The 8,868-nt window shown below is 36.1% G+C and overlaps 1 pseudogene; it reads left to right on the top strand.

Moving 5' to 3' along the window:
• The first annotated feature begins 411 nt into the window (after nt 1-411).
• On the top strand, nt 412-522 carry LOC141411241 (small nucleolar RNA SNORA42/SNORA80 family; annotated as a pseudogene).
• The last annotated feature ends 8,346 nt before the right edge of the window (nt 523-8,868 follow it).

Below are 8,868 nucleotides of genomic sequence, written 5' to 3'. Positions count from 1 at the left end.
TACCAGACATTGAGAGGTCACATGGAGGACAACCCAGCCAAAAGCCAGACTCTCCATCCAACCCTTCGGTTCCAGTCAGGATTTCTAAGATGGCACCCGTGGGAGAGAAAGGAAGGGAAGAACCATTCTGGCTCTCCCCATCCCTTATTCTCTGACCTTCCCTCAGTGCCTTCTGCCCTCAGTTTCCATTTGTCCCAAACAATTAAGCTAGCTGATAGGGGCCCCAGGAAACATAACCTGAAAGGTGAAGAAGAACCAGGGAAACAGCTCATAATCACCACAGTGGACTAAGCAACTGAAAGAAAGTATGAAACGGAACAATAGCAGAGGTTTAGTTCTCTGTTGTGGCCATGGAGCAGGGAGAGACACTTTTGAAGAGGTATAGATAGATCAGCCAGAGAGGCTGAAATGGCAAAAATTTAAAAAATGATCATAGAATCCCATGCCAGAGCAAACTGTGGCTCTGAACCATTGCCTGGCCTCTGCCTGTAGACTGCTGGCATTGAAGTGGGTTGCACAGTGGAAAAGGTGAAAATAAAAAAATTAAAAATGAGAGAATTACAAGGAAGGAGGAGAGGTCTGGAGATAATGTAAAATAATGCAGAGACTTCAAAGAAAATGACTGACAAAAGAGAAAATTTTATTTGGTGAGATGCAGTAATTAGTGACCCAGGAGTGTCTGACAGATTAATGTTTCCTTTTCAAATTGTGGTTTGAAAATCTCTAGAGGTGTGTGAAATGTCACAGGGGATTCAACATTAAAAATGGTAACAGTATCTATTTTGATTTCTAATGTGTTTTAAGAAATATTTATTAGAGGTTACATTATAATATTTTTTTCAAAAGTAATACATTGCCATTAAAAAATACTAAAGATGGTTTGAGGCCAACCTAGGTTACTGCACAGCAAGCTCCAGGCCAGCCCGGACTGCATAGTGATATTCTGTCTTATAAAAACCCAAACCAGCCAACCAATTAACCAATCATCCCCTCCCAAATAAACCTGCTAGAGATGCATAAAAAGTAATATTTAATTTGTTTTAAAATGTTTAAATTAAATTATATTACTTTTTCCTTTCAGAAATGACCTCTTCGAGTCTTGTAGCATGTATTGTGACTGTGCATAGCAATCTTTTGATATAAGATGATTACATTTATGATTTATTCATTTAGTTACGTATCTGTAGCCATAGTGTTGATTTTGATTGGTATGGAGCAAAAAGTTCTTTTTATTATAAACATCTCTAAAATTTAATTTATATCTATGATGGGACCTTTGATAAAGACAAAAATCAAAATGAATACTGAAGTTAAATGCAAGTTAATTAGAGTTTGAAAATAATACTCCTGCTAATTTGTTTCATGTTGTTTATGCATTATTTTTAAATTTTGTTAATTGAATCACATTTTTATACAGCACAATAAAATATCTCTAGCACTTCCAAACCCAGTGGAAAAAGAAAACAAACCTACAAATATATCAGATCCAGCCTTTAAAAATTATAGCAACTAAAGATAGCCCATATTTGCTATGTGACATTTTTAGAAAAGTTACCTTAAATATTTTGCATGTCTTGTTATTTAAAAACAAAATGTGAATAGTGCATGGCTCCATTTATACAAAACTGGGGAAAGTCAAGTATAAATTCTAATGACAGAAAGCAAATCAGTGGTGGGGACCAGGGGTGAGGGGAGGTAGTAAAAACAAAAGGGTCCAAGGGAACTTTTGGGGATGATGGGGATGCTGTGCAGCTTGATTGTGGAGATGGGTTACATTGTTAAGTCAGTGAACTATAGATTAACCATGGTACATTATGTTGAGTGTAAATTAGATCACAATATAAATTAAAAATACAAATTTTAAGGCCTGGAACAAGCTAGAGGACTGAGTTCAAACCTCAGTACTGTCAAATATGTATGTGTATATATTTATATATATATACATATTTATATTTCATAATTATAACTCAGTTTACTTTTTTAAAGTATTCAATTACTTAATTCCACATGTAAGATCACAAATGTAGATTTTTGTCTATAAAGGAAAGGTCCAGGGCGAAATAAGTGGGGCACTCAGAGCACAAACTCTAAGCGGGTGTCACTGCTAGGTTCCTGCAAGGACCAATACTGCACTCATCCCTAAGAGGAGTGAATACCTCACTTTTCTTGCCATTTATTTATTTATTTGGCAGTACTGGGGTTTGAACTCAAAGTCTCATCCTTGCATTAGGTGCTCCTACATCTTGAGCTCTCTGCCAGTCCTTCCTTGCATTTTGAAGACTTCATAGAAGTTAAAATTTCATTCTATCTTTTAATGTACATTGGTACCTAAAGCAAATGTTAAAAAATACGTTATTATTAAATTTTATCTGCTGCCAAATCAAACTTGTCTTTTCTTGCTTTTAAATCTGGGCTGCTTTTTTGGGCCTCCTGAGTGTAATACTTGTTACCTTTTAATTCTGGAAAATCTCAACCATTATCTCTTGGAAACATACCTCTCTGTTTTCATCTGAAGCACTGATTAGATGTACCTAGAACTTCTCACTCTGTTCTTCATGTGCTTTAACCTCCTGTTTGTAGTCACCATCTCTTTGTGTCATTATGCTGCATTCTAGATAAACATTTGGACTCTGTCTTTGGTTGTTTTAACCTGTGGTTTATTCTTTCCACTGAATTTCTAATTTCAATGATTAGTTTTACTTCTACAGGTTCTATTAGTTTATCAAATCTTCTTGGCAATTTTAACATCCTCTAGTATTTCTTCAAAAAATAAAAGCAAACATTCTTAAAGTTTTAAATATAGACAATAAAAATCACTAAAAATGGCAGAAACTCAGATCTGCTCAATGGTTTGTGTGAATCCAGACACCTAGAATAGAGTCTGGCACAAAGTAGAAATCCATAAATTATTTTTAAATTCAATATTTATAATCTTCGAGGGTCAGATTCTTTGTTTATTGTTTCTGCTGACTCTTACTAATGGTGACTTGATTCCCTGAATGATTTTTTTTTCTTTTTGTATCAAGAGCTCATGTTTTTCAGAACTTTATTTGGAAAACATTGTTTACTGGGTTTACAGTGCTTTCCTTTGGAAAGTTTCTGTGTTTGCTCTTTCCAGATGCCTTGGAGGCATCATGAGACATTTTAAATTAAATGCTTAGTTTGGGATTTTTATGACATAGCCAGGTAGAGTGAAGACTAATTTAGGATTAACAGTTTTTCATGGAAGACTTTTCTGTTTTCTTCACCTAGAACAGCCAAGATTTCTTACCATTTCTTCTGAAGATAGAAATGGATATGTATGATGGTTAGGGTCATAAAACTAGAAGAGAAAAGAATTAGAATCAGTAGATATGTTTGTAGGACTTTGAAGTCCATGTTTTTCTGTTATCACAAATGGCTTTAAATGACTCGTATTTTGTGAGCTCAATTTAAACCAGCTCAAGAATGGGTAAGTAAGCAAATTGGAGCTTGCAGGAAACCTGTCATGTCCAGCTTTTAGAATGGAATTAGAATTGGGACTGGAATAGAAGTCTGCAGAAAGTTGCTGGTTCTTTGTGGCTAATATGGCTGAGGTTTAGCAAAGGGTTTGGTGTAGTCTGGTGTTGCAACTGGTCCACAGGACAGCACTGAAGTAGGAATGTAGATCAGGCTGAATAGGGCAAACTGAATCCTGCTTTCCCTGTCTTGAACAACCAAGGTCTTCTGAGCACATGGACTGGGCTGCTACTTCACTTCTTTCATGCCACCTTCTCTTGTGGCATCGCTAATCAGGGCTATACAAGAAGAAGATTCTGGGAAATGTAGTTCTAGTTTATCTGAGCCAATATGGCATACAACCACCAAGGCAGCAGGAAGATTGCCCACCTGTGTATGTTAGTTGCACCCTTCTATCGTCTCTGACAGGAGGAACTATCACGCTTATGATCTCTTCATACATGATCACCACCTGCCTTGTCTTCTCACCATACAACCTGAGACTATGGGAAGTTGTATATAGACAGCAATTAGTGTATTAATTTTACAGGGATGTTAATTTCAGAAGCCAAAATGTACCAGAGCTTGCTATCAATAGTCTCTACAACTTTTAAAGGATCCTATTTAAAAATCTTTAGTTTTCCCAACGATAGAAAGCTGCATATTTTAGAGCAAAGTTATGATAGTGCATGCTTGCAATTGACTGGTGAATTCATGTAACACAAACATAGGTTGAAAGAGAAACAAACAAAAAACCAAAAGAAAAAAAAAAGGAGAACTAGGATCTTGGCAAGTTAACCTGACTCTCCTGTTATGTGACCAAATGTTGTTTGAAACTCTGCAAGCTCATTGAAGAGTAAGAGCCTCAGTTAGCCTACCTTTTGCTTTTTTTTGGTGGGACTAGGGTTTGAACTGAGGGCTTTACACTTGCAGAGCAGATGCTGTACCACTTGAGCCATACCTCCAGTCTGTTTTGCTCTGGTTTTTTGGAGATGGGAGTCTCATGAACTTTTTGCCGAGCCTGGCCTCTAAATTCTATCCTCTGGATCTCAGCCTCCCAAGTAGCTAAGATTATAGGCATGAGCTACGAGTACCTGGTTCACTCTTGGCTTTTTAAAGAGGATCTTAGAAAGATGTGACTTTAATTCAAGGTCTGTGGAGTTTCTCTCCCTCTCTTTCTTTCTGGTGGTATTGAGATTTGAACTCTGGGCCCTGTGCTTGATAGGCAGGTGCTCTGTCACTTGAGCCACACACACATAGCTCCATGGAGTTTCTTTCAACGAAGAGGTGCTTAATGTAGTTTGGAGTCCTCTTCACTCAGAATAGACTTCACTTTTTCATATGGGATTATACAGCCAGTGTGTCTCCTTTTCTTCTAGTCTAGAGCATAACAGCACAGTTTGAGCTGTAACACCTACTAGTTTTCAGCAATTTTGGGTAAGATTCACTATTTTCGACAATAATGCTAATAGTTATATTTAATATTGTAATTTTTATATATTGTAGTTGTTATTACCATTTTCATGCCTCTCCTTTTTAAAAAATGTTACTTTATGATGTTTACCATTTTAAAAGCACTTTACAAGTATTTTTCCATTTCCTACTCATGACAGCCTTGGGAGGGAAAATTTTACAATTTCTATTTTATAGATGAGGAAATGGAAACCCAGAGGAATTAAATGATTTGCCCAGGCTCTCACTAGCTATGTTAGAACTCGGCTCAACTCAGACTGCTGAGTTTCCATTTTTTAACAAGGCTGATTTTTCCTATTTCTGAAATTTGCTCACTTATACAATGTGAATCTTTTTCCAACAGGAACTATGGAAAATCACCAATTTCCTCAACATTACCTGCCTAAACAGCAGACATGTGACAATGACTTCTTGGAGAAATTAATGAATTTGTACCCTCCCTTCAAAGTGATGTTTCAGGATCATTATTCTAGTAAATTATATATTCTCAAGAAACTGATTAAATGGGAACGTTTTAACTTCTTAAAATGACCAGTCCACAGAGATTGGTAGAGGATATTTCTTTTGCCCACACGAACAGCACAAAAAATGATTTGTCATGCACTGATAATTACAGGACAAAAGAAAAGTGGCTATTTTTAAAGCACCATTTTTCTCTCTAAGACCTGAAGCTTGCCAACCTCTTATAAAATCCATTCACCTGATGTTAAAAGCTCCATTCCCTGAACCAAACCTCAATCTCTGACCTGAAACACAATGGCAAGTTCCAAAAAAATGATGCAGCCGCTGCCAGTCACAGCCTTTGTTGTGTGCACTTATCCTCACATGCAGACATCTCTGAATAGAGAGGCAGGTGCTGTTTGATATATATATATATATATATATATATATATATATACATACATCTAAAACAGTCCTCACAGTTAATGTGAACAGCAGTCAGAGCACATTTACATTCTTTTATTTTGTGAAAGAAATGTCAGATAAATTTGGAATCTTGGAATATCCTTCTGTAGTTCAGCACTCACCTCCCTTCCACATTGACCAATTCCCATATTTTAAAGCTGGGTTTAGTTATTTATTTCATACAATTTATTAAGCTGTGGACATCCAAGTAGATGACAAAACAATTACAAGGAGAAAAATCATTGTATGACTCAAGGAACATTCTGGATTTAGAATTAAAGACTGCTTGATGATTCCCATTTCTTATTATTTAGAAAGATTCTCTAGAGTTGCTCTTTGCAGATACAGCAAATTCATTGGCAGGATTAAAAATATTTGGAGCTGGATTTTAGATGAAAGTGTTGCTGTCTGCATATCAATGCCAGCTACAAATCAGCGCAAACAATTGTTCTGTCATTAGCCAAGCCTGTGAACGGGGAACAGTCCTAATATTAATCCTTTTGGCGCTCTCATTGGATTTGTTTGACTTGATTGCATCCTGTTACATTTACAATCTGTTTTGTGTTATCGGCACATAGACTGACAGACTTTTAAATTCACATTTAGAAAATCTGAGAGCAGTTTTCCAAAAAAAAAAAAAAAAAAAATCCCCACAAAACAAACCACTCCCTGACAGAGCAATACATCAGCAGCATTGAATTATACTGCCAACAAATAATATTTTTTTGCCACTGGAAAGAAATAATATCATTCATGTAATTCTAGGAATTCTAGAAAAATGAGACCTAGATCATTAAGGATTTATCTATTACTTTGTGCACGAGGAGCTGGCTCTCTATATTGTAGTCCTTTTAAATAACTAAGCCATTTTATGTGCTCCCACTTACATTAATATAAATAAAAAAAGAGAAAAGAATGTGTTTCAGGGCTTTGGTCCTCTCAGATGAAAGGTGCTGAAGGAATGCAAAGGGCCATTAAAATTGCAATTTCTTAATGTCATTATCATTCAGCTCAGATACATGAAACAGCTAGTTGCATGCACAGTAAAAATAATAACGAGGATGAATTTCAGTTTAATGAAATTCATTAACATGTGCTTACCATGTGCTAACTGCTTTACATTTGCTCTTGCTTCTGATTCTCACAATAACACTATTATTATCTCTGTTTTGTACACAAGAAGTCATGGTTATAGAGGTTAGGTAACTTGTCCAAGGTCACACAGCTCAGTGTCACAGACAGGATTCAAAGTAAGATTGATCAGTCTCCAAAGCTTGTGTGTTTCACCAGAATGTAATTTTTAGGCTACTGTCAAGGTCTTATTTCCTGAACTTACCTTTCATGATCTGTTCCCCAAATCTTGTGTACTCTTTACATTTATGCTTCTGATTGGTTGTTTCTCCATATAGTGTGAAAATTCTGAAGTGAGGATTTCCTGCTGATTCCTGTAACCCACATCTATCATTTGTCAAGAGAAAAGCTTAACAATTTCAGGTTCTCAAAGCAAATAGAGTTTTAAGGCTTTTCAGACACCTTTCCACTATGATTTGGGTCCCAAAAAGAACTGTGTTTTCCTGTCTAGTATTCTAGTTTGTCATATCAAAGTAACTAGAGAATTAGCAGAAAATATAGTCGAGTTTTTTGTCTTTTCTTATTTGACTCAACTTACATAAATGCATATGACATTCAGGCTTTATTACAGTTGGTTAGGGGTAAGATGAATTAGACAAGATAGCCGCCTTCAGGGAATTTGCAATAGAAAGAAACAGATGTATTAACAACTTTGTAAAATAATGTGGTATTAACAGGTAGGAACAAAATTCACTTCAGATTTTTGAAGTATAACACAGGAAACATGATTATTTTTCATATTGGAAATAAAATTATTTCTAGTCAAAAGTTTCCCTCATTTGTGAATTAAAGTCCTCTTTGCAAATAAAGTACTTGAAATATGTAAGATTTTGGACTCAATGACTGATCCTTTCTGATAATTAATTGTTATTACTATGGATAAATTTTGTGTTATTGGCACATAGACTGACAGACTTTTAATCTTCAGTTTTCTTGTGTATAAGATGTAGATTATAATTCTTACTCCAAAGAGGTATAAGAATGAACTAAGAAAATATTTATAAAGTGCCTGAAGTACTACTAGCTGGCACAGAGTAGCACATTTTGACTTTATCTTTCTTCCTGTCATGAGACCAATTTGTCTCCTTTCTAAAGAAAGGAGAGACATATTTCAGTTAATAATAATAGTGATAACACACAATACATTTTAAGACCATCTGTATAGGAGATAAGTATATCCTATTTTCTTCCTTGTGCTTTTTAAGATAGAGAGTGATTAACCCTGATTTTAATGAGAACGAGTGGTTGTTGGAAATGCAGAGGCAGTAGCTGCCATGTCTACCGAAGACACAAAGGACATTCTTTAAAGTACACATGAGAGTTCTGATTATTATTTTCCTGTTCTTTGCAACAAACATAATTTGGCAGCTGCTAAGGACCCACTTTGGGGAGAGCCTGAGGTAAGCCTTTCCATATACATCAACTTCCAGTTCTTCTAACAACTTATGAGCAAAAAATGTGGAAAATGGGAGTGTTTATCGATAGAGAGTTACAGATTGTCTGAACCAGGACTTAAAGCTTTCTTTTGCTCTTTTTTACAGGTGTTAACTCCTTACTGTGGTCAGTAGGCTCTCCCTCCCTCTGCTCCCTCCCCTACATCTTTCAGAAGTGTTTTCTCTAATAAACACTTTCTGTGTATGATCTTGTCTTGCATGTGCTTATGAGTTGACCTGAATTGACACAGGTTATACAAATGAGTTCTGATAAATCAGGTGGCAAGCTGAGGCTTGGAGCCTGGCTCACTCACTGCTAGGCAGGAAATGGGACCATATTGTGAAAAGAATGTAGGGCCTTCATAATCCCGGAAGCAAGGTGTCAGTCCAATTGATGAATACTGCACCACTGTCAGCATGTAGAAAGATACTAGTAGGGAACACAAGT

The sequence above is a fragment of the Castor canadensis genome, chromosome 9 (genome assembly GCF_047511655.1).
Source record: "Castor canadensis chromosome 9, mCasCan1.hap1v2, whole genome shotgun sequence".
Classification (NCBI taxonomy): domain Eukaryota; kingdom Metazoa; phylum Chordata; class Mammalia; order Rodentia; family Castoridae; genus Castor; species Castor canadensis.
The sequence above is the reverse complement of the archived record's forward strand: the minus strand, read 5'-3'. Positions and strand labels throughout refer to the sequence as shown.